Source organism: Sapajus apella, unplaced genomic scaffold (genome assembly GCF_009761245.1).
Source record: "Sapajus apella isolate SASKATOON/1434 unplaced genomic scaffold, GSC_monkey_1.0 scaffold112, whole genome shotgun sequence".
Lineage (NCBI taxonomy): Eukaryota > Metazoa > Chordata > Mammalia > Primates > Cebidae > Sapajus > Sapajus apella.
In genome coordinates this window covers 3,738,750-3,765,220 of record NW_022437052.1, presented here as the reverse complement: position 1 = coordinate 3,765,220, position 26,471 = coordinate 3,738,750, and the positions used below count along the sequence as shown (strand labels likewise).

The 26,471-nt window shown below is 52.5% G+C and overlaps 1 protein-coding gene across 4 annotated transcripts in view; it reads left to right on the top strand.

The window, feature by feature from the left end:
- Window positions 1-26,471, top strand: part of ELFN1 (extracellular leucine rich repeat and fibronectin type III domain containing 1) — an 86,002-nt gene that overhangs the window by 37,459 nt on the left and 22,072 nt on the right. For 3 of the 4 annotated variants that reach the window (XM_032259855.1, XM_032259857.1, XM_032259854.1), the window contains exon 2: window positions 9,416-9,582. The gene's annotated coding sequence lies outside the window, so the exon portion shown is untranslated. The remainder of the gene's footprint in view (window positions 1-9,415; window positions 9,583-26,471) is intronic. The other variant, XM_032259856.1, reaches the window with a different exon arrangement.

The following is a 26,471-nucleotide window of genomic DNA, read 5'->3' as shown; positions in this document are numbered from 1 at the left end:
AGGCTGCAGTGAGCTATGATTGAAATTCAGGGTTTGTTTTGTTTTGTTTTTGTTGTTTATTTTTTGAGATGGAGTCTTGCTCTGTTGACCAGGCTGGAGTGTAGTGATGCTATCTGGGCTCATTGCAACCTCCACCACCCAGGTTCAAGCGATTCTCCTGCCTCAGCCTCCCTAGTAGCTGGGATTACAGGCGTGTGCCACCACACCCAGCTAATTTTTGTATTTTTGGTAGAGATGGTTTCACTATGTTGGCCAGGCTGGTCTTGAACTCTAACCTTAGGTGATCTGCCCACCCCGGCCTCCCAAAGTGCTGGGATTACAGGCATGAGCCACCACACCTGGCCTAGTCATTCTCTTCTTGTTGAAAACTTTAGTGATGTCCTTTTATTTTCCTTCTCTATCAAGCAGCAATGGAAATCTTTGGCTGTACATGGCTTTCTCTCTGGGATTCTCTCCTTCTGATAGGTTCTCAGGAGAGGGGCTGCTGGGTGAAAGGCATGCCATGATGTAGACCATTAGTTGGAAAAAACCATCTATACAGCAGGGTGCAAATGTCATGTCTGAGCCAGGGAAAGCATAAACGCTGTGTGAACCTTATGTGTATGCATCCATGTAACCACAGTTGAGGTGAAGACCTAGAACATTGGCAGCTCTCAGAGACTTCTGGCACATTCTTTCCTGATCCCAGTGCTCTGTCATTCCTGATTGTAGCAACGGGCATTCCAGGACAATTGATTCTGGGTTTGCCCGTTTCTGAACTTCTGTAAATGGAATCATTGCATACTTCTTCTCTGTTGGAATCAGATGCTTGGTGCGCACAGAAAATCAGCACTGAGACAAAGGATCTCTCAGCAAGGCAATCTCTACTTCCTGCAGAAAGGGTACCCTCACCAGCAGTCTTGCCACATGAGTAACAAACAAAGGAAAAGCAGACATATGTATCCCTTCCACATTTGGGGTTGTCCTTACTGCTGTGTCTGATCTCCCGTTGGTTGGAGCCAGACCTCACAATCTAAAACTGAACACGATTGGCTGATAACATAAAACTTTCCTGAATAGGTAAGAGCAATGGAGAATAAAAAGGAAGTCCAAATAAGGAAGGGGCATAGGCTGTGAGCTGGGACATGCCTGTGAGCACGTCCAGAATAGGTATCTTGGTTGAAGCACAAGGACATAGAATGTACTACGTGCCTGTGAGCATGTCTAACAGCTACATAGGATAGGGCTTAACAAAGAGCTACCAGCAAAAAGCAAGAAGGCTTTGAAGAAAGTTAGTCTTTTAAAGAGACTATTATTTCTAACATTTATTATCATTATTCTTTAACCAGAAAGGAAACTTTTCTACTTCCCACATTCTCTTCTGACCTTGTTCTTCTGTTCAACACTGCAAGACTAGACATACCCATTCATTGTGCCTGGTGCTGGTTTATTCTCATCACTGAAGAGTGTTCCATCATAAGAGGGAATCAAGGGTCTTTTCCAGTTTGGGGCAGTGATGCGCTCCCTTGCATATCTCCTGCTTCACATATGTGGGACCCTTTCTGAGGTTTACACCCCAGAGAACAGTTGCGGGTCTCAGATATGCACAGCTTCATGCCAGCTGTTTCCCAAAGTGGTGGTGAGGGTTCGCGACCTCAGAACAGCAGACAAGAGTTCCCTTTGCTCCACATCCGCCTTCCCCAGCTCAAGATCCTATGAGACGCTTGAAGCCTCTGGCGGGTGTGTCCTGGTATCTTACCAAGCTTTCATGTGAATTTCCCTGATGAATAATGAAGTTGAGCACGGGTTTTTTGGCCGTGTGGATGTCCTCGTTTGTGAAATGCCTTTTTAAGATCTCTACTCATTTTATGACTGAGGTGTCAGTTTTCCTTATTAATTCATAAGAGGTGTTTATAGATTCTGAATGAGATCACATTCTCTCAGAAGATAACCATCTTGTGGCTGGTGTTTTAATACTTTGTATGGTGTGTGTGTGTGTGTATGTATTTTAGAGACAGAATCTTGATCTGTTGCCCAGGCTAGAGTGCAGTGGTTGGATCATGACTCACTGCACCCTTGACCTCCTTGGCTCAAGTGATCCTCCCACCTCAGCCTCCAGAGTAGCTGGGACTACAGGTGCACTCCATCATGCCTGGTTAATTTTTTAAACAATTTTTTTGTAGACACGGTGTCATATTATGTTGCCCAGCCTAGCTTTTCATAGTATATTTTTAAGAGCAGAAATTCTTTTTTTTGTAGTAATATTTAGTAGTATATTATTGCATGAGTGGGAAGAAATTCTTCCCTGTCTTTACGTCATCAATATATTTTTTTCTGGCTGAGTGCAGTAGCTCATGCCTGTAATCCCAGCATTTTGGGAGGCTGAAGTGGGAGAACTGCTTGAGCCCAGGAGTTCAAGACCAGCCTGGGCAACATAGCAAGACCCCTTCTCTACAAAAAATTAATGAGGCATGGTTGTGCATGCCTGTAGTCCTAGCTACTTGGGAGACTGGGGTAGGAGGATCACCTGAGGCTGAGAAGTTTGGAGCTACAGTGAGCTGTGATTATGCCACTGCATTCCACCTTGCAAAACAGAGTGAGACCCTGTCTCAATACACAAATATATATTTGCATTGTATATACATATTTTATCTTTTTATCTACTTTGTCTTTCAAAATGTATAGTTCTTTTTTCCCATTTAGGTCTGTAATCAGCCTGGAGTTGACTTTATATGTGAGGTGAGGCAGGTGTTCAATTTTATTTTTTCCAGTATACATTTAATTTATTGAAAAGTTATGCCTCCTCTCTCATATTAAGGGCTGTTTCATGGGTCAGTTTCTGCATTTTTCTGTTTGTTCCATGGGCTTATGTGTCTAATCTTATACTAATAACAATATCTCAGTCACCACAGCTTTATGATTAACTATCATTATCTGACAGAAGAAGACCCTCCCTCACTCCACCTTGTTCTTTTTATTTAGGGGCATTCTTGGTGTTTTTTTTTTTTCTTCCATATACATTTTAGAATTAGCTTGTCAAGTTCCAAAAAAAGAAAAAAATATGGACTGTGATTTTGATTGAGATTTCCTTGAATGTATAAATCAATTTGGAAAGTGTTGACTTTTCATAAATGTTCATTTTCTATTCATTACAGATGTATAGAAATTCATTTTATATTTAAACATGAATGTTATGCTAATGTTTTATTAATTTTGGTAATATGCACATTCTTTTGGACTTTTTATATACATAATCACATCGTCAGTAACTAGCTAATGCTTCATTTCTTTCTTTCTGAATCTTATAATTATTCTTTTTCTTGCCTTATTGCAATGGCTGCAATTACTAGCACTGTGCTGAATCAAAGTGGTGGCAGCAAGTATCCTTGTGTTGCTCTTGATTGCAAAGGAAAGTTTTAATTGCTCCATGATCTCATGTGCTGTAAGTTACACACATGGTAAGACTGTTTGATACGTGTTGCCAAGTGACTTTCCAAAAGAATTGTGCCAGTTTCACCGTAACCATGCCAGCACTGCATTGCACTGGGATTTATTTTTAGTTTAGTGTTTTTATTTTTTTAGATCATGTCTATTTTGATGAGCCCATGGTGTCTCACTGTATTTTCTAAAAATTTGCATTTCCCTGATTATACGGGAGGTTGAGCCTTGGGCCATATGTCTCCTAACAACCTGTATTTTCTGTTTTGTGTTTGTTCTTTTATCCATTTGTTTATATGCTGTTGATGTTTCCCTAATCATTTTGAATGAGTTCTTTACATAATGAAGATAGTTATAGTTTGTCTGTCACATTCACCACAAATATTTTCCCCTCTCTGCTGTGTAGCTTTGGGTTACTTTTTATTGTTCCTTTTCTTATTTTTATTTGGTCAAGTCTGCCTCCTTTTTCTTTTAAAATTTATTCTCTTCCTTCTGAGCTTAGGTAGCCTGTCTCCCTCCTGAGAACCGATAAGTATTGAATTCTGTTTTCATCCAGCTATTTTATGGCTTAATATTTCATATTTAACTGTTTACCCCATCTGGAATTTGTGGGGCTGTGGGGTATGAAGTGAGGAGTTAATTGCTGCTTGCAGTTTACCAGGGGATGGGGCCTCATTTGCACTTCCAAGTCTCTGGGCTCAGCTTCCTCCTTCAGTGCTGAGCGGGGGAGATTAAAGGAAGCAGGGAGGTGGCATCTTGTGCAGCCGGAGCTGGGACTGATTGTGGAGCCCTAATTACCACAGGGACAGTCCTGCTTGCAGGCTCTGCCTGAGTTTCAGTCCAAAGCGAAGAACTCTCGGCCAGTTTGGTCACATCCAGTATATCCTTGGGGAGGTCTTGTCGTGTGTGAGACTCGGTTTCCCAGTCTGTGAAATGAGGGTCCTGAGGTCACCTGTCCTATAAGAGCCGTCACCAGGACTGTGTGTGCTGGGGGGTTTGTCCTGCAAAGAGCAAGGGGTTGGGCGGGCTCAGTACAAATCCCGGCTCTTCTGTGTGACCTTGGGCAAGAGGCGTCACTGCTGTGTGCCTCAGTTTCCCCATCTGTAAACAGGGCTAATAGAGCTGGAGCTTCCACCTCCTCGTGGAACTAGGGGAGGATTCTGCAAGAGAGCCCGCGGGAGGGCCTGGTGTTTACAGCAGGTGCACAGCCCTGTTGTTCTTGTTAGGACTGCCATTCAGGAGAGCAGAGCCTGCAGCTCTGGGTGGGGGACCCTGCCAGCTGAGAGTGGGCTGCTGGGTGGGGTTACTCCCCTTTCCCAGCGCTGATGGGGGCCTGGACTCTTCTCCTCCTCACCCCAAAACTGGGCTGTGGGGAGTGGGCACCCGCAGACCTGGTCTCTTGTTTCCTGACCCAGATGAAAGGACCAGAGTTGCCTGGAGAACCTAGAATACACACAGGCATGCATGCATTCACACATTCACATGCATGCGCACACACAAGCACACATGTATACACATACCCCCACGCATGCACGCACATGCATGTGCATGCACACACACACGCACACTCAACGCACATGTATGCATGCACCCATGCCACACATACACACACACACACACTTGCACGCACATGCCCACACAGTTGTGTGCACATATGATTTACACACACATGCACACACAGTTGTATGTACACATGCACACACACATGCACACACACAGGCACACATGCATGCACACACGTGCTCACACACAGCCAAACCTTCCGTAAACACATGGTTATACACACTCAAACCCATGTGTGTCAGTGGGTCTGGGCTCCTCCCCACTCCAGGAGGCTCCACCTGCAGCAATACTGGGAGGGGTTTGGCTTGGGGTCCTGAGTGTGGCCTGGGGTGTGCAGTCAGCTCACCCACTGCCCCTGCTCTCAAGTTCCGTCCCCCTCACTCTGAGACCCCACATCACATTACCCCTGCGAGGTCAGTGCCAGGTCTGGGCACCCCTCCCCAGCCAGGTGCCTGGCACCTAGTGGGCAGCAGGCACTTGAGTGGGAAAGTCCCCTGCCCACTGAGGGCCTGCTCTATGCTGGCTGTGGGCTGGGCAGGCCCCGCACCAACGGTCAGCCCTGTCCACCGAGGCTCAAGGTCAACTTGGACCCTCATGGAGAGCTCCTGGCTGGGGGAGAGGTCAGCCCTGCATGTCCCCATCAGAATGTGGAGGCAGGGACACTGAGAATGGGCCCTGAACGGAGAAGCCAGAGCCTGGGTGGGTGTGCAAGAGGCTCCTAGGGTGGGGGGCACATGCAAGTGCAGAGGCCGAGGTGGGGGCCTGCTGCGAGGGGAGGGCGTGTTGGAGAACAGAGGGGCACCCAGTGGCCAGAGGGCAGAGCTCACAGGGGGGTACAGCCCAGCCCAAAGGCTGCACATCACAGGAGGCACCCACAGGGCCCAGGGGTGGGCAGCAAGGAGGTGCAGGGTGGCGGGGACCCTGGGCGGGGCGGCACAGCTGTGCGGGAGGCTGGGCTGCTGGCATCAGCAGGCGCCCCTCCTCCTCACCTCGCTAAACAATCATCGCACAAAATATGCAAATGGTATAATTACTGTTATTTGTTTTGCTGATATAAGTGTTTGAAATGCAAATGTCAAGTTTGGGCGCCTTCATTTTTCCAACCCTCTCACCCGGACATTTGCAAGTTGATGAGTTGTTCCTCGTCCTGGAAGGAGGAGGAGGAGTTCCCCCCAACTGTCGGTGCCAGGGGAGTGAGTCCGGCGCGGCAGCCACCACTGCCTGCCCAAGGGCACCGCTGGGCCCCCCCCTTCCGATGGCACACAGTGAACACCTCAGAAGGGAGGCCTCACAGCCTCACCTTGTATCTGTGTGATAGGCCCCTCGGAGCCTCAGTTTAGCCTAGCCTCTAAGGACTGCTGTCTCTCTGGGCCCCTGCCTTTTCTGCCTCATGGCAATTCAGTGGATGGCTTTGGGCCTCAGTTTCCCGTCCACAACATCCTGCACAGTTTCTTTGCCCTTGTGTAAAAGTAGAGCCTTGGTGTCTCAGGATTGTCTTCAGGGAGGGCTGATGAAGCCCTGAATATCACAGACAAAACTGCCTGTGTATTTTCCAGGGCAGGTTCCTAGCTCTGACCCCTCCAGCCCAGTGGTCTCTGAGTCTCCCTGGCCTGTGGTTCCTGACAAGATTGAGCTGTGAGCCTGCACACTGACAAAGGGATGGTCACCATTGTCCTCATTCTACAGTGGGGGAAAGTGAGGCATAGCATTTCAGGGGCTTGTCAAGGTCACAGCAGCCTTGACCTTGGTGATGCTGCTCAGCTGCCAGCATAGCCTACCTCTGGGCTCCTCCTCAGAGCCAGCATGGACCACATGCATGGACAGGAGCCGTCACCTCCTCAAAACCCAGCAGCCCCACATCCTCCAAGTCCCACTGTGCACTGCTGCCAACCACACCACCCTGAATCTCCATGACATGCAAATCTGGGTGTGCCCCCCACACCCGCCTTCCCAGTGCAGCCCCTGGGCCAGCAGCTGCTGCATATCAGATCACCAGCGATCCCACGAATCCCTGATCAATGCTGGCTGCTCAGAAGCATGGATTTCTAGCAGCAGTACAAAGGCCTCCATGAATTTGTCTAATCACCTTCACTCCGGTAAAGTACACAGCCCCAGAGAGACCCCCCTCCAGGCCTGGCTGGCTTCTAGCTGGTGGATGAGTGGGCCCCTGCATCCTGCCTTGTGTTTAGCCCCTCAGGTGCCTTGCGTTGGCAGATGCCAGGGAGGATGTTGGGTTAAAGCTCAGGCTGTGTCAGAGGGGGTGCGTTGGATGCCTGGGCCTGGATGTGGCTGAGTGGGCCTTTGTGGAGAGTGATAAGTGTGTGTGCCTCTGTGTGTGCAATGCGCGTATGAGTTCATGTGTATGTGTGCACATGTGCAACATGTGTGTATGTGTATATATGTGTGTATGTGTGTACATGTGTACACTCAGTCTGCTGGTGATGCTAAGGGACAGTGAAAGCCCAGGGCAGGTACCCTGACCTGCACACCGTGCCCAGCACACACGTGTGAGAACACGCAGAGCCCGCTCCATGTCCTTATGAGCTCCTGCTCTCTGGACCTCTGCTCATAAGGACAAAGTGGTTCCACAAGGCCTGGCTGTTCCTCCTTTAGATGGCTTTGCTGGAAAGTCCAAGAGTAGCTGGAAACCCACGTCCTGGCCCGACCCCTCCACGTGACTGCAGGCTGGCCGCACCCTCTTGTCTCCTAGTCTGTAACATGGAACACTTTGCAGAGCTGGGCTGGGTATACCGTAGACACTCCACAAGCATGCATTCCTGCGTCTCCCCTGGGGCTTCGCCGGAGGCTGCTGGACAAACGCCCTGTACCCCCGCATTTGCCCTCCCAGTGCAGGAAGTGGGACAACCCTGGGGCTGATGGGTGCCCTGGGAGGGGCCTCGGGCAGGACCAAGCAAAGGAAGTGGGCATGGGCTGGGTAGACAGCAGGGAGACCCACAGGGCAAAGGCCTGGGGCAGAGAGGATGTGGACTTGGAATCCTCCTCCTATTTTATTTCAGTTACCTTTTCGAGCACAGGTTCAGCCTCATTAGCATATTCAAATACACACCATTATTTCAATTAGTGGTTAAGTAATTATCTCTAACTGATGAGCATCCCCCCACTTCCCTATGTATTTTTTGGTTATTTACATCTGCTTCTAACCCACAATTTTAGGTAATTACATGCCACTCACTCATCTGTGTGTGCACACACACGCACACACACACACACACACTTCTGCCAGCGACAGGTTCCTGCTCGCCTTCTAGCACTTGCTCTGGTCCTGGAGCTGTGGGGGCGGGGTATGGGCAGACAGACCAGGGGGCCCCTCCTGGTCCCCACCGGGGTCTTCTGAGGCTCCCTCAGCCTCCAGGGGCACAGGTGTGGCAGAGCCCAGCACGGCCCCTGCAACCTCCACACCAAGCCCTTTGCACCCAGAACCCCTGTTTGTCCTGCAGATGCCACCTGTTCTGGTCCCTGCACCCCACAGCGCTTCCTCTCCTGCCCTCCAGGTGCAAAGGCGTCCTTCCTGGAGCTGGGCTCTGCACCACACCCCAGCTGTGCAACCCTGGTAGGACAGCCTCCCTTCTCAGCCTCAGTTTCCCTGTCTGCAAAATGGGATAAGGTGCCGCATTGTGATGAAGGAAGCAAGTGTGCTGGTGAGATGAGATGACGCCTGGAGAGTCCTCTGCACCAGTGCTGGGTATTCAGAGCTTCCTGGGATTGGTACGGTGGCTGGACGGATGACCTAACCTGTAGTCAGCATAGTTCACTGATCAGCCCAAGGTCTCTCGCTCAGCAGACTGGCACAGAGCAGGGCTTTGGCTTGAGGCTTCTGCCTCCTGACTTAGTTTCCTTCTCAGTGGTTGGCCTGGCCTGGCACTTTGCAGCTGGGGTGGAAGGTGCCGGGGAGAGGGCCCTGCTGGGGATGTAGCAGTTCTGGTGAGCATGCCCAGGGTCTTTTCCTCATTATTCCAACCTTCTGCCTTCACCTTGTGAAGGGATGTTTGATGTGATGTGCCTGGAAGGGTCCCACAGACCCAATGGCCCCAGAGCCTCCAGGGCTGCAGCACCACAGGTGGGCCTTCACCCCAAACACCCAGGCCACCGCTGAGTGACTGGAGTTGGAACTGGCTGCAGTGACCCCAGGTCTGGCTACTCCCTCGCTCTGCAGTTCAGCTCACATCTTGCATCTGCTGTTGGCTCCTCTCCCCTCTGTCCCAGCTGGCACATGGCTCATGTATCAGCCTGCTCTGTGTGTCAGGAAGTCCCTAGCTTCTCCGATTTGTTCTTGAGGTGTGTGACGTACCAGCAGTCCGGTGCACATGTGACCAACGGCTGGTGGCTCTGGCAGATGGGGTCTTCCAGCAGCTGAGATGGCTGTAGGAGGCAGTGCTCCTCCCTCCTCACCTTCCTCCCCTCTGTCTCTGTGCAGGTGCGGCTGCCTTGGCGACCATTTGTCCTGCAGTTTGTCCGGACCCAGGCTGTCCTTCTGTGTGCTGGAATGAGGTGAACATGTCCATGAGCCTGGCAGGGAAGAATCCTCCAGCCTCTTCTTCTCTGGTGCACCAGGTCGTTGGCGGGCCCTGACATACAAGTAAGGTATGCTTTTGTTCATCATGCTGTCTGCAAGGGTTGCGGGGAAGGGGGATGGGGATAATTCCTAATGACCTGTGAGTAGGTGTGCCTGGAAGGAGATGGAGACAGAACCAGGTGTCCTGCAGAAATAAACGCTCCTCAGGGATTGACTCTTGTTCGACAGTGCCGCCCTGAGATGAAGAGAGTGGACAGAGGCTGCAGGGACTGCCTCAGAATTGGACAAGAGGAGCCTGGGGCTGCCAGGGGACCCTGAAATGGTCTAAGTAGGTGTGGCCATACTCAGGGTATACCCATTATCCTTCCCTGACAAGACAGGAGCAGCTCTGAGGATTAAAGGAGGCTTTATCTTTCACCACTTTTGTGAACAGATATGGTCCAGCATTTGAGTGTAAAACCACTATATGAATAACATGGCATAGGTCACATAGGTTAATATTTACTTACACTATATATTTGACCCAGGTTCTCTATCTGGAAAAATACATACAAATTGTTGAATTGAATACCTAGGTGATTAGAGGGGTGGAGGTCTCCATCCTAATGGCTTGCCAGATCTTCTAGTGATCCAGTTGTGCTGTGTCTTTTCTGAGTTTCATCCTGCTGTGGGAAGGTAGCTGGACAAGTTTTTTCTGCAGCTTTTTTCAGAAATAGCAGATATGTCCTTTTTGGGCAGCTATACTTTGGATTTGGACAACTGTACTTTACCCAGTTCTGGGACTCTGACTCAGCAGTTTTCAAACTTAGCAGGTCCTGTTATGTAGTTTCTTGGTCTAATAGAGCTGGGTTGTAATATCTCACTTGACCAGAAGGAGGCGCTATTGTTAAGTGACACAGTACACTGAAAAGTCTGGATTTTAGGCTGTGGGTTTCCTCAATAAATAGATTGTCTTTCATATTAAAGTGTTCTGTATATTGAGTTTATTTAAAGTGGTTGTAATGCCTATGTTCTGCCAATTCCAGTGGACCACAAGAGGAAGGCATCTTGGAATTTTTGGGTTCTCTTTTTCATTACATGGGGGACAGACACTCCATCTAGAACCTCCCAAGGCATGCCTTTTTCTGCTGATGGTCAGATGGTTCCCCAGACCTCTCTGCAGCTTTAGAGGGAGGCTTCTCAGGAAGGCAAGTTGGACTGGGCTCTGGGGAGGGATCCCAGAGGACCTTGTTTCCCGGGCTCTGTCCTGCCCCTTCACCCCTGCCACTATGGCATTATTCAAAAGCCTCACCAGGACTTGGTAAGGAGGGGTTCAATGCACAGCACTGGCCCTGCCAACACCTTGTAGCATCTCCAATTTGGGAGGCCCTCAAGTCTCATCCACTGGAGCTGTCTCATGTTACAGGTGGGGAAACTGAGGCCCAGGGGACCACATAGTGATTCAGAGTCAGATTGGGGGAATAGGTCTCCTCTAAGTCACAGTCCAGTGTTCATTTCTCCATGTCTTTCTCCTTCCTTCCTGCAAAGGCTGGCAGGAAGTGGGGTCCCCAGGTCAGGCTGCTCCACTGCTGCTGTTAGCTCTGTCCTGGTCTGCTGCCTTGGGCTTCTAGAATACTAGGGCTAGAAGGAACCTTCGGGATCATGAACCCACCTTTCTTGTTGTATAGATGAGGAACTCGAAGCCCAGAGAAGGGAATGGACTCACTCCCGAGACAAAATCTTCACAAAGCAGGGGCGAGGCCCCAGACTCGAGCTCCCTGTGGCATAGTGGGCTGCCCCGCCTGAGCCAGGATCAGCAGGGCGTCAGACGCCAGCCCTGCCTGGCCCCATCTGTGGTCTTCCTCCTCCCCAATGGGCTATTCTCCTCCTTCCCAACAGGGTCCCTCCAAGCCCTGCTGACCTCAATACCACCTCTGTATTTCAGAAAAGATCCCCCTGCCCCTGGGAATCTGTGGACCAGGCTCCTAGGGGGCTACACAGTGAGAGGCCTGGGCCCGGCTGCACCTCCTGAGTGGAGTGAAGTCCTCCTCGTGTGCAGACGCTGTGCTCCATGTGGGTCTGGTCGGTTGGCCTAGAAAGTGGAAATGTGGGAATGAACCTGGGGTGGGTCTGCTGCCCAGGGGTGGGTGGGGGCAGGTGCCACTGAAGCCAGCCTGTGGGACCCCGACTCAGCCTGTGTCCTGAACATCCCAAGGCCAGAGGAGGGGAGGGAAGGGCAGGGAGGGTGGGAAGGGGAGAAGGAGAGGCGAGAGGAACAGAGAGACCCAGAAAATATAGACTTCCAGAAAGAGGAGGAGACAGGCAGAGGCTCAGAGAGACACAGAAAAAAAAACCTTGAAGAGAGAGCGAGAGCGAGAGAGGGAGAAAGAGAGAGAGTGAGAGAGAGAGAGAGAGAATACTCAGAAAAGAAATCCCAGTTTTTAGTTCTTCATGTATTCAACCAATCTGTGCTGATCCCCTACCAGAGCAAAGCCCTGCGACAGTGGCCTGCCCCTGCCCCTCTGTGGGTGACACTGTCCCCACCTGAAATGTGACAGTGTCCCCACAGACCCTCTCTTGATGGGGGCTTCCCTGGGCTGGGAGCTCTTGGGAAGACACGGAAGTCTGGGGGAGGAGACAGCAGCTCAGACCATGCCAGGAGCCAAGAGCCCCATGGCCTCCAGACTGAGACCCACATTGCAGCACACAGACCACCACAGAGGCCCAGGGCTGTGGCAGACTGCACACTGTTAGGGTGAGGCCGGCAGACTGGGCTGTGCTCACCCCAGCCCATCGCACAGCCGCTGGGGATGGGACGGTGATCGGGAGGCTAGGGCTGGGCTTTGCCCGATATGTCCGGCGGTAGCCACAGGCTTTCCCTCTCTGTCTTTGCATGTGGGAGTCCCTTTGCCTGGAATACCCTGTACCCCAAGTTTATCTTTTGCTTTTCTTTTTTTGAAACGGAGTCTCACCCTGTTGCCCAGGCTGGAGTGCAGTGGCATGATCTTGCCTCACTGCAACCTCTGCTTCCAATTTTTAAGCGATTCTCCTGCCTCAGCCTCCCAAGTAGCTGGGCCTGGCTAATTTTTATATTTTCAGTAGAGACGAGTTTTCGCTATGTTGGCCCGGCTGATCTCAAACTCCTGACCTCAAGTGATCCACCTGCGTCGGCCTCCCAAAATGCTGGGATTACAGGCATGAGCCACCACGGCCAGCCTTTCTTTCCTTTTAAAAAGTCAGCCTACCTCTGCCCTGCTGGGTTTTGAGTGTGAAATGCTGGGAGTCATTTTCTACCTCTCACCTCCCTGTTTTGCTATAAAATGAGGACAATAAGGCCCCTCCTGGGAGGGAAGCGTTCAGTGGGCTGTGTAGACAGCCTGGCTTCAAGTAGGTGCTCATTCAGCAGTGCTGGATATTGCCCTGAGCATGGAATGGGAACTCAGCGATCTCTGGAACATGGATGTTCCACACATGTTAGTCTTTCCTTGCTCCCAGAGATACCTGTCCTTCCATTCCAGCCCAAGTTCAGGCTCCTCCAGGCTCAGCGCAGCCTGAGTGGGATCGCCCCAGCCCCGTAGCCTCCGGAGTCCTCGCCAGGCATGAAAACTCCGTCTTCTCTTGCGCTCTCAGCCCCAGGCTGCTGGCTCTGCGCGGCCGCGAGCCTCAGAGCCCGGCAGATGGGAGACAGTGCATAAATGTTTGTTGAATGAGTAGATGGGACGCTTCCCAGCCCGGCCCCACCTCAGAAGGCAGGTGTCAAGACAGATGGGCCTGGCTCCTGGGCGGTCTGATGGTGGAGGCAGCCGCACGGCTGAATCTTCCTCAGGAACCTGGGGGCGGAACTCATTGTTCCCGAGATCCCTTCTAGGGACGTCCTTTTGTCACTCAGCGAATTCAAGGTTCCCAGCTTCCCAGGCCCCTGCCCCGCTCCTCCTCCACTTCCTGCTTTCAAAGCATGGTCCCTAGAAGTTGCTTTTATCCAAGCAGTGATTGAGAGTCTAGAAAGGGGCTCTCTGGTGTCCTGTGACCCTGGGTGACATTGGCGGGACTCTTTCAGCACCAGGGACAGAGGCCAGATGTGGGCCAGCCTGTTCAAGACAGCAGAGCCTGGGAGCTGAGGGAGGTGAGCACAGACCCTCTCTGCAAGCCCCTTCCCCGCTGTAGGTCTTGGTTTCCCGCCCTGGGGAGTGGGGGTGATGCTCTTGCCCGCAGAGGTGCTGCTGAACTGCAGAGCTGACATCCCAGTGACTCACCCAAGGCCACCCCGCCAATCCCCGCACCTTGCATACCGCCGCTCCCCTCGCTCCGCGGCACGCCCGGCTCCCCTCCCCCACCTCTCCAGGAACAGTTATTTATCTGCCAGAGGGTGACAGGCAGCTGTGGCTGGCATGTTGAGCCGCCGTCCAGAGATCGGCTGGCGGCTGCTGAGCAAACAGCCTGAGCTAATCAGCAAAAGGTCATGCCGGCTCCCGGAGCCCCCTGCATTTGAAGTCTTGCCTCACACTGGCGGGCTGGAAGGAAGCTGGGACATTGAGTTAGTGGCTCAGTGACCAGGACAATTTCAAATCACTGCTCATTGCCCAGTTGACCAGCCTGCTCTTCTGAGGCCACAACTTCTAGAGATTGCCCAGCCCCAAGGGAAACCCATCTCCTGCCTCCAGGCTGAACAAACTCTCTCACAGCAGAGACTCAGCCCCTAGCATTCTGAGGGGCCAGGCTTAACTACCCTGGCCCTGCCCACTCCTCCTGCCCGGGACAGACTGTCCCTCAGGCTGCAGTGCAGGACTGGGCAACATCCCCAGCAGAGCCGTGTTTCCCCCCACACACACCCTCTCCAACTTCAAGACTACTGCCTTCCTCTAAATCCATTCACTTTTTAAAAATTTAAATACTTTTATTTAAAAGAGAAGCTTTATAGCACCACTACAAATGGAAAACAAGCCTCTCTTGCCATAAATAGAATTCATAATCATAAAAGTAAATTCAGTGGAAACAAAACAATGTTATTAAATTCTAGTTGGATGTGATAGCCCGGGGGGAGGCTCTGAGCCCAAGGCCGGCTATTGCTTTATTAAAAAAGGGAGAGCAGTAAGTGTGCAGAGGTGTTCCAGACTCACCACCCCGATCTGAGACTTTCTTTTTGTTGTAATCAAGAGTATTAAAGTGACAGTAACTTTCTAATAAAATGATTCAGTATTAGTTTATGCTATGTTAGCTAGGGACTGAATTTGGCTGCACAGGACAAATCTGAACACTGTGTGGTTGAACTCCACCTGGGGGTCATTTTTCTCATGCAAAGAGGGTGGCAGTGGGGCTGGTACACAGCCTGAGGGGGTTGTCAATGGCCCAGGTTCCTTATAGCTTCCTGCTCTGCTGCTTTGGGCATTTGTCCTCATGGCCTCAGAATGGTGGCCGCACCTCCGGCCATTGCATTTGTATCTCAGGCAGGAAACCAGGAAGTAGGCTAGAGGCAAAGGAGAAGGGGACTACACCAGCTAAGTCTGTTCCTTGTCATTAGGAAGGTAGCAGCCAACACCTGAGCCATCTCTTGCCCATGGTGGTCACTGCTGCCTTTGGGTTGGTGCTCACTACATGTTTTATTCATTTGCCAAGTAGCTGGTTGGTGCCTGCTAGTTGCCAGGCCTTAGACCTTGTCCTGGTGGTATTCACAGGGTTGCATGCTGGCATTTATGAGATGAGCCACAGCCCATTCTGGAGCATCCACCAGAGGCGTCCCTTCCGTCAGCCAGGGTTCTTCCTCTTCCACCCCATACCTGGCTTCTGCTCCTCACAGGAGCCCAGCACAAGGGCGGCCCCTGCCTCCATCCTGTCTCCCTCCACACACACCCGGGACTGCCCAAGCCCAGCCTGGACTGAGTCACCCTGTGAGCCGCCCTGGATGAGAAGAGAGCTAATCCGTTCCCCTCCCCAGCACCTGGGTCTCCTGCCCTTCCCCCCGCTCAGCAATCCGCCGCCTCTTGGAGGCAGGCCAGGCTGCAGGGATCAGGCTTCTGCTCCTAGATCTCCATTTGTCTTTTAATTTCCTCCTGTAATTTATATCCTGAGATTCCTGTAACTTAATTAGCAGACAGAGGGTGTGGCTGCAGATGCCCAGCCTCTGGCCTCTCCCACTGGCAGGTCCCGAAGATCCCTCCTCCCTCTGGCCAGGGCTCCTGAACGCTGCCTCTCCACCTGCCTTTGAACTCTGGCCTCTGATCCCTGGTCTCTGACCTGCTCTTTGGCTCCTGGTGGGAGGGAACTTTCCCAGGCCCAGGTTTAACTGTGGACGCCATTGCTCACCAGTTGTGCACACAGAGGCAAGTCCTGTAAGCTCTCTGTGCTCCTCCTCAGTGAGTCGGGGGCAAGGGTCTCTGAGTAAGTGAATGGGAAGCCAGGAGCCCTCTCAGCTGCCCCTGCTCCAGTCCCCTGCCCACGCTGAGGTCCTGCCTACCCAGAGGTCCTACGTACCCTGCAATCCAGCCTTGGCTTGAGCTACCTCCAGGTTTCCCTCCAGGGTCATCATGCCATGTGCTGTGGAGGCCCAGGCTCCAGGGGCTTATGCAGCATCTAGTGAGATGATGGCCTAGGTAAGGTCAGAAGCCGTCTTGGGACCCTGACATGTGCCCGGCAAGCCCTCTGGGCAGTTGCCACCAAGTCTTTCTCCCCCATCCTCTCTCCAGAGCCTCAGCTGTCTTCTTTGCTGCTGCTGGATGTGGGAGTGTGTCTGTGTGTGCACGCATGTTTGCATGCCCCAGGCTGGCCCAGCTACGTGCCTGCACATGTGTGATCCCCAGGACCCCCGCGTGTGCAAGGATGCCCACATTCTGCACACACAGGCATATGCATCACTGTGCATACATGTTGAGTGATGACCCCTGGGGGCTGCAAGCCTGTTGTAGCCATCCCCTCCCCCTGCAGACGCAGCCCCAGTGACTCACAGCCAGGGCTGCAGCCGTGCTCCCCCAGCCCCAGTCAGGGAAACTGTGAAGCCAGCAGCCAAAGTGGGTCAGAGAGTGTATGGGGAAACTGGAGGGCCTGGGGAGGAGGCCGACGCCAAGGTCTGGCTTGACGGCAGCCATGGAGAGTGAGGGGGGAGGAAGGAGAGTTGGGGAGAAAAGGAGGATCTGCAGGGGCTGGGGTACAGGCAGCCGGCATGGGGCATGGGAGCCAGAGGGGAATTAGCAGACAGGGCCGTTGCTGTTTCATAGCAGTGATTTGATCTGGAGAGACGTGGCCCAGAGCTCAAGGAGCTGCTTCTCTGCCAGAGCGTGCAGGAGGGAGGAGTGGGGGAAGGCATGGGAGGAGAAGGACGCATTTACTGAGCACCTTCTAGATGCAGCCTCTCCATAACACCACAGCCCTGAGTGATGGGCATCAATGGTGCTGCCGCGCTCAGGAAATAGAGGCAGACAGGGGCCATGCATCTGCCCAGAGTCGGAGTGCGGGAGAGCCACCCATGCTCCAGTATCAGAGCCTTGCTGCTCTCTGCGTGGAGATCACAGGCACCTGGAACAGCCCTTGGCGCTCTCTGCCTGCCCTGGCTTATGCTGCTCCGGACATTGGAGCATCCTGGCCTGGCTGCTTGCAGCATGGCCCCGAAATGCCATAAGCACCTCAGTGGGCTGCAGTTCCAGACTCGCTCAGCTGACACGCTGAGACTCTGGGACACCCAGGAAGGGGCAGGCGGAGGCAGGCAGTGTGCCCTGTCTATAAGCACATGCTGCGGTCCTACTGTGTGCTCCACTCAGAGGAGGGTGTGGGGTAGCTGGAGCCTGAGCTGTGCCTTTGGAAGCGCAGGCCTGGCTGGCAATGTGGTTCACTGTGGTTCACTCTGGTCCTGACAATCCCAGAGAGGAACAGTGCATGCATGCAGAACTCAGAGAATCAGACAGTCAGAGTGGCCTTCTAGGAAGGAAGGGTGTATGGAACTTAGAAGGCCACAGCGGCTTTCAGGTGTGATAGATGGCAGAAATAGTGGTGTCTCCACTGCGTGTGGCATGTGCAGAGTGTAGGGATGGCTGGGGTGGGGTTGTGGTGCCAGGATGGGAAAAAGAAAATTGGGCATGTCAGGGACAGATTGCAGGGGAGGAGGAAGTTGTATTCCTGCTCCTCCTCCCTTCCCCATCTGCCCAGAGTACCTCCAGATTGTGCCAGGCTCCTCCCTCCCCTGTGTGTAATCTGCTCCTCTGAGTGAGAAGCCTCTCATCTGTATTAGGTAGGACAAGCAGTTGAAGAATGGCGGTTTAAATAAGATTGAAGTTCATTTCTCTTTCACAAGCAGCAAGAATTCAGTGGTCCAAGGCTGGTAGGGTGGCTCTGTCATCGTCACTTGTAGTTTCATTTCTGGGACCAAAGTGGCTGCTCCCACTCCAACCATCACATCTGCATCCTAGCTGGCAAGGATCATGCATGCCCATTCCTTATAAGAGAGTGGTTCACCATGGAACACTTCGACTCCACTCACAGTCCACTGCCTAGAATGTGGTCCTAGCTTCAAGGGCAGCTGCAAATGTACTATTTAGGCGAGTCCAGCTCAAATTAGCAGTTTAATTAGTAAGGAGGAAGAGGAGGATAGGGATCAGCAAGAGGTCTTGGCCACTCGTTCCTCTAGACATCCCACAGTGCCTTGTGGGAAGAAGGGAGAGTGGGCTGCCCTCAGCAGGCCTGGCTGGAGAATGGGAAGTAGCGCTGGGGGTGACGGACCCATCCATAGGGCCTCTCCTTGGTCCTGGCTAAAAGCCTTCCTTGCTAAAAGTTGAAACAGGAGGAGATCATCAGCACACTTTGAATGGAAAGGATACCCAGAGAGAGGTTTTGTGTCCAAACCAGAGCACTTCTGAGAGTACAAAGAGGTGGCATTTGTAGTGACAGCGGGACAGTAGGGCAGACCAGGATGTGTGTGCAGTCACTTCACCCGGAGACCACTCCGTCTGTGTTCTGGCTGGGGAAGCTGACGTCCTGGGTCATACTAGAGTTAATGATGGAGCCACCCTAGGACTGCAGAAAGGCTCCCCACTCCCTGGCCGTATTGGTTCAGTTTCCTTCTTGCCCATTGATTGGCTTATGGACCTCAGCTCTGACCTCTCTGGCATCCACCCTGGGCCGAAGGGTCTTAGACCTCTGCCCTCATTTCTCTTCCAGAGAATCTCACCTCCTCTGAGCTGCACTTCAGGGCTTCTTAGGATGGGTTGCACAAGATGCTGGCAGCTTCCTTTTTTTTTTTTTTTTTTTTTTTTTTTTTCTTTTTTTGCCCCCAAGAGAGTCTGGGAACCAGCTTGGAGCTGTCCAGGGTCTTGACCGCCTGCATATGGTCTGGGGTTGAATGAGTGCTTCCATCTCCACCCCCGGGGTTACCAACAGAGGCCCACCCACCAACAGGACCGGCTCTGGGCTAGGCAGCACCCTCTAATTCCGGCTTCTGCGGCCAGGGCCTTCTGGACACACCCAACCCTGGAGACTCCTGTGTCTTAGAGATGGCCCCATTGTTCCCCAAGCCTCCCAGCCTACACAGTGCCCTCCCTCCCTCAGCCAACAGGAGGAGAAGCTGAGTTTGGATGGATCCACAGACTCTGCTTCTGTGAGGACGCTGCCCTTTCCAGATCTGTTGGCAGACCTTTGGCATCTTCTTGAAAACCAAAGATACAACAGGGCCCAGAGGAATCTCCCCAAATGGCGGGGCTCGAAGCACTGGGATCAGGCCAGGAGCAAATGGCTACAAAGCAGGGGCCTCCTCCACATCACCTCTGCAAACCCCAGCCCCAGCCACCCACACTCCATGTCCTGGGCTCCCCTTTCTCAGCCCAGAAATAAGACTCAGCTGATAGCATCCTGACATGGTGTCCCTCGTGAGCCTGATGCTGCCTAGAGATGTCCCAGCCAGATACCTCTCCTTTTAAACTTTACCCTCTGCCCATTTTCCCTGCCCCAGGGAAGCCAGTATCCTTATACTCAGGCCCAACCTGGGTGGAGTCCAGGGCCTCTGCCCTTACTCCTGTGGGAAGACGAAGCTGGGGCGGGGGACTGGAAGTCTCCACCATGGGCCCCAGACGTCCCCTGCCTGCACTTGAGTTTCCCAGAGGCCTGCTGGCTCATGCCCGCTGGGAGGCCCATACAGCCGCTGGAAAGGGGCAGCCAGCCATGCCCCAGCAAGCCTCAGGAACGGCACCCCCTACACCCCAGCCTCCACCCAGGCACAGCAGAGAACACCAAGGCCATGAGCCAGGAAACCAGCGTGCAGGTTTGTGGCATGAATGAATGGAAAGCCACCTTCAATAACCCGGCCCCATCTCACCAGGCAGGTGGTAGACCAGATGGCTCTTTGCGCCAGCTTGTGTGCCAAGAACCTCAGCAGGTTGTGATGCCTTTCTGAGCTCTTCAAAGCACCTTCGTATTCCAGCATATCTCGGGCCCTGGAGACCACCTCTCCCCTTCCTCCCCCCAGCCTCACTTCCCCACCTAGTACTTGGATCTCTCTTCCACAGAGTACGCTCCTACTTTCATTATGTAACTTAGAACATCACTGTGCTATTGTCTAAGGTAACAACTACTAAATACTGACCATGAACTCAAACTCGGACCTTGCACACTCCGATGACTGTGTGGCCTCTGGTACAGAGGCAGCCCCACCCCCATCCTGCCTGGGCCAGGGTCCCAGCTGTGTCCCTTACCACCGTATTACTTGCTCTCTCTCTGTGCCTCAGTTTCCTCTTCTGGAAAATGAGAATGATCAGAGGACTCTCCACTTTATAGTGCTTCTATGTGTTTAATAACATGTTTAAATAAACATGTACCAGCACTTGCAAAATTAAACATTGGATAAAAGCTGTCTGGCATGACTGTAATGAATTCTCTCATCCCTGTGAGGTGGCTGAGAGGCACGGAGAGGTTTAGCAACTTGTACAGGGTGAGAGAGAGCCGGGGGAGGCAGTTATATGGCTGATCACTCACTCACCCTCCTCCTGGCCGCCCAACCAGGCCTGATGTTTTCAGGGAGGAACGGGGGTGTCACCTTGGAGAGGATCAGGAGAACCAGGCCCTTGTCCTGGTTCTGCTGCTCCCTCACTGTGTGACTCAGGGAAGCTTCCTTTCCCTATCAGGGCCTGCATGTGTGAGTGCAAGCTCTCAGCGGGCAGAGGCCAAAGCTGGGAGGTTCTCTTGATGTGACTCCAGGCCCGCTGGAAGGCACACACAAGGCAGCAAACCTGCCGGACAGCACAGCCCATCTGCCCGGTGCAACACCCTAGCGTGGTGCCTGGCACGTAGTAGGTGCTTTAAACTCCTTGTCGGCTGGATGAAGAACAGCTGGGGACTTAAAGCCATTGGCTTGTGAGATGAAGGTTCAACTTCTCACGGGTACCATCTGCAAAGCATTGAGTTATGCACCTGCCAAGCCCACAAGCTCAGCCCATCAGGTGTTTCCTTGGTGCCCAGAGGAAGCCAGGCCCATCAGGGTCAAAGAGGGTGTTCTGAGAGAGACTGCCCCAAAACCATGGGTCACCATCTGTTGTCCAGGAGTTTGTGAAGGCAGTCTGTTCCTCTGCCCGTGACACAGGCAGATCCTAGAAGGGAATGGGAAGGCCCGAGCTCAAGTCTCCCTCTGTCTGCTGTGATTCTGGGGCACTCCCTTCCCCTCTCTGGTCTTCAGTGATTCCATCTGAGCTTTCGTGTGACTCACCGCTTACAGCTCCAGGAGTGTTCTGGGGTGGGTACATCCCCTCCTTTACTACAGCAGGTGTGAAGTGGACAGACTTTTGCCCCAGGCCTGAGAATAGCTGAGCTGGTCAGGGTGTCAGCTGGCCCAGGCCTGGTCCTTGGGACTAGAGGAACAATACTTAGACCAGAAAGTGTTCCAGCTGGGGGAGGGCACGTGAGCAAATACAGGTGCTTGGCCCTTCCTCGACTTACCGCATCAGGACCCCGGAGTTATGTCTTGGAAACCTCTTTTTTTAAAAAACTCATGAGTGATTCTGAGCTATCCCAATTTAGGAGCCACTTTTTTTTTTTTTGAGACCGAGTTTCGCTCTTGTTGCCCAGGCTGGAGTGCAGTGGTGCACTCTCAGCTCACCGCAACCTCTGCCTCCCAGGTTCAAGCGTTTCTCCTGCCTCAGCCTTCGAAGTAGCTGGGATTACAGGTATGTGCCACCACGCCTAGCTAATTTTGTATTTTTAGTAGGGACAGGGTTTCTCCATGTTGGTCAGGCTGGTCTCAAACTCCCAGCCTCAGGTGATCTGCCCACCTTGGCCTCCCCAAGTGCTGGGATTACAGGCATGAGCCATCACCCAACCTTTTTTTTTTTTTTTTTTTTTTTTTGAGATGGAGTCTCTCTTTGTCACCCAGGCTGGACTGCAGTGGTGCAATCTTGGCTCACCTCAACCTCCACCTCCCGGGTTCAAGCGATTCTCCTGCCTCAGCCTCCCAAGTAGCTGGGATTACAGGTGCCCACCATTATGCCCAGCTAAGTTTTGTATTTTTAGTAGAGATGGGGTTTCACCATGTTAACCAGGCTAGTCTCGAACTCCTGACCTCAAATGGTCCACCTGCCTCGGCCTCCCAAAGTGCTGGGATTACAGGTGTGAGCCACTGTGCTGGGCCAGGAGCCACTTTTTTAGTCTGCCTCCCACCCTGTTACTTAGGTGCCATCTCTTGTGTCCTGCCTCTCCTTGTATACCTCCACTGACGGGGAGCTCAGTCTTACATGGCAGCCCATTGCTTTCCAAAACATTTTAAAATTGATTATAAAATATTTAAGATGTCTCAAATATTTAAGAAATCCCTTATAAATATTTCACTAGTTATAAAATATTTAATACAATCAATGATATAAGGAATAATACAATAAATACCTAAATGTCCACTTCCTTCCCAGCTTAATCCTGGTACACTGAAAGCTTCCCCTTTTAGATCCTATATCCCTCTTTGTTTTTAAAAAATATTTTGGCTGGGCATTGTGCCTCATGCCTGTAATCCCAGCACTTTAGGAGGCCAAGGTGGCAGATCACATGAGGTCAGGAGTTCAAGACCAGTCTGGCCAACATGGTGAAACCCCATTTCTACTAAAAATACAAAATTAGCCAGGTGTGGTGGTGGGCGCCTGTAATCCCAGCTACTTGGGAGGCTGAGGCAGGAGGATTGCTTGAACCTGGGAGTTGGAGGTTGCAGTGAGCCGAGATCATGCCACTGCACCCCAGCCTGGGAGACAGGAATGAAACTCTATCTCAAAAACTTTTTTTTCTTGGCGGTCAAATATACATAAAATTCACCACCTTATGAATTTTTAGCCTGCAGTTCAGTTCAGTGGTGTTCAGTGTATTCACAGAAGCGTTGTGTGGCAGATCTCCACAATCTTATGGTGAAACATTTTTTACACTTTGACCATATTTGCATAAAGGCCTACGTAATATGCTTTTGCAAGCTCTGAAGCTTTAGTTATGGGGTGTGATACAGCAGGTGTCTTGGACAGCTTGCTTGTTGGCTGGGAAGTGTATTTGCGAGTGGGATCCACTCTGTGCACATGGCTTTGTGGTTCCTTTTTCACTACTGCATAGTACTCCACCAGGCCATGACTCACAAGGTTCTAGTCCACTCTCTTGTGGACATCTGGTGTCCATCCTGTCACCATTATAAACAATGGTGTTATGAACATCTTTGGACAGCTCCCCCAGCTTCTCCAGGGCTATGCCCAGGCCTGGGGCATGGACTCTTGGACCAAAAGCATCTTTGCCTTGAAGAGAGGCTGCCTAATTGTTATCTCACACTGCATTCTGGGTCCCACTCTCATTGTCAGGCATGGAGAAGTCTCTGGGAGAATGAGGGGAGGCCACGTGCAGGGCCTGCCCTGATGGGGGAGCTTTCTGGCATAGGCAGCTCTGTAAGCCACAGTGCACCTGACGCCCCTTCCCTCAGCCAGATCCCTGTCTTCTCCCGCTTTTTTTGGATGAACTGATGTTGTATCCCCTCCCATTGGGGTCCCTTATTCACCTGGGGACCCGTAAGCCACATGGGATGTGGTTAGTCGCAGGGGCTCTGGGGCCAGGCTGCCTTGGCTTGAGCCCCGGACCCACCACTTAGTTGCCATGGGAACTCAGGCAAGTTCATGAACATGCCTGTGCATCGTCTGTAAAATGGAAATAACAGCACAGATGACAAAGCGTTACCATAAGTATCCAACATGTTAACATATGCAGAGTTTCTAGTACAGTGTCTGGTGCATGGTGGGCACAATGTCAGCATGAGCTTGTTTTTTTTGAGACGGAGTTTTGCTCTTGTCATCCTGGCTGGAGTGCAGTGGTGTGATCTCGGCTCATTGCAACCTCCACCTCCCAGATTCAAGCGATTCTCCTGCCTCAGCCTCCCGAGGCAGCTGGGATCACAGGCACCCACCACCACACCTGGCTAATTTTTATACTTTTAGTGGAGACATGTTTTTGCCGTGTTGGCCAGGCTGGTCTTGAACTCCAGAGCTCAGGCGATCTGCCCTCCTCGGCCTCCCAAAATGCATGTGCACAGCCTGCATGAGCTTTTATGATCTCCCTGGAGGTCTGGAACTAAACCCTTTGTTGTAGCTAAGCAGTGCTGGACAGAACCAGATCACCTCCTCTATTCTACCTAACATACCTCTATTAAGTAGCCCGTGTTGCCTTCTCAGGTGGCCACATTTACCCTGGAATTTGCTCTTGGTCTTTCTGTTCCCTGAGGTGATGTGTGGCCCTGCCTCCCTGCTGGCTGACTTCATGGGTGTGAGTTTTGCCCGGTGTGACTTGTGGAGATGAATTTGACCCTTAGGAGGGAAGGCTTGGGTCTTGGTCCCGGCCCTCCTGTAAACTCTCAAATTTCATCCAAACTGCTATTCACAGGCAGAACTGGGTGAAGACAGAGCTCAGGACCCCCAAATGGACTCCCCTTGGGGAACCCCGGCCCTTTGAGGGACTCAAGCATAAGCGATCACAGAGCACAGCCTTCCCGGACGCCCGGCTCCCATGAACACAACTCCCCTAGGGCCTGTCACAGGGGCCGGGTGTGTCTCACCCGATTCTTCTTGGTGGACCTGCAGGTTCACGGCCACCACTGCTCCTTCCTCCAGGTCAGGGTCACCTGTGCCTCGCACCCACCTCCCCTCCGGCATCCCCCGCACCCCTTTTGGTCTACATCGGCCTCTTTGCCAGGTTCCAAGGGCATCGTCACCTTCGTCTCCTTACCTCACAGTGGACACTGCCCCTGCCCCAACAGGTGCCAGCTCCCTCCCCACCATGCCAGGCGAGGCCCCTGTGGGGAGGGGCGCAGCTCAGGAGGCAGAACAAGGTGTCACAGCCCAGCCCAGTACCCCAGAGGACCTCACCCTGCACCCTAGAGGGCCCAGCCCTGTACCCCAGAGGGCAGTTCTGTCCCTGAGTAAGGCTGGGCTGAGGATCAAAGAGGGGTCTTCCAGAAATAGGGCAGAGGCCAGGATTAGGGAGTGGGAGCAGGTGACCTTGACATCCCAAAACCCAGTGGGTGCAGGCAGTTTGGCTGGCAGCAGGGGCCTGGCACCGTGTTTAGGGAAGAAGGAACCCAGGGAATAGGCTGATGACTCCCAGAAGGAGGCTGCCCGGACAGAATCCCACCCACAGCCGTCGCCGGCAGGGGCCTCTGGCAGCTGGCCGGGGCCCTGGCGCGTGAGGAGGAGAAAAAGAGACGGTGGGACGGGTCAGAGCTCGGCGAGGCCAGTGACAGGCGCATATCTGCAGGTCAGTGCAGCTAGACAGAGGGAGGGTGGCAGGCGCAAGGGGCGTGGCGTGAGCAGAACGCAGGCCTCCCTCCCAGGCCGGGCTGCGGTCTCATTGATGAAGTCACTCCTGAAAGGGCGCGCTCGCACCCCAGCTGGGTGCTTTCCAACGGTGTCAGCTTCACTGAAAATGGAGTGTCCTCTGGCTGCCCCAGCTGTTGGACGCTTGCCTGCAATGAAGCAGCAATGAGACGCTCGTGTGTGCAACACATATGTGTGTGTCTGTGTGTGCATGTCGGGAAAGGGTGGGGAGGGGCCAGGGTAGACCCATGGCTGGAGGGGTCAGAGGCTGAGAACACACCCATACATGTGCACACACTCATGCACACACACAGTACACGTTCACACAAAAGTCACACTCAGACACAATGCACACTCACACAAAAATCACACATAAAATGCACACACAGAAATCACACACAAATATACACGTGTACAAAACTCAATACATACTCGCACAAAAATCACACACACAAATACACTCCCACGAAAATCGCACACACAACACACTCCCACACAATCTCACAATACAGAAATCACACTAACACACACACAAATCACACTCACAAATACACAAAAATCACTCACAGACAAATACGCAAAAATCATACTCACACACAATGCACACTTGCACAAAAAACACACAATACACTCCCTCACGGAAATCACACTGACACTCAGGGAAATACACCCTTGCACAAAAATTATACTCACATACAAATACAAAAATCACAGACACACAGATACACACTTGCACAAAAATCACACACAAATACACACTCCCACACAATCACACACACAATACACACTCATACAAAATCACACACATACACACACACACTGTTCTCTCCCAGGTCCTAGCAGGTCTCCGGCTGGAGAATGCAGGGCTCCCAGGTCTCCACCCTCCACGGGCCTGACCCCTCCTTGTGCCGTGGCCACCTCACCCAAGCTCTGTCCTGGCCACTGTGCTGGGATGGGGACAGGGTCACTGGGCACCCAGGCCAAGAGCCGCAGCCCTGCCTGCACAGGGTCTCTCCAAACTGTCTCTTCTTCCTCACCTCGGCCCTTTGAAGCCTAAATGAGAAGATCCATTTATAGCAGTCAGCATATGGACCCTGCCGAATGTGCCTGCACAGACATACGCTGGCGGCACGCACAGCCCAACACCGCGCCAAGTCCCTCCCCAGAGCCCAGCTGGCCCAGCCTCCCCGAGGCCT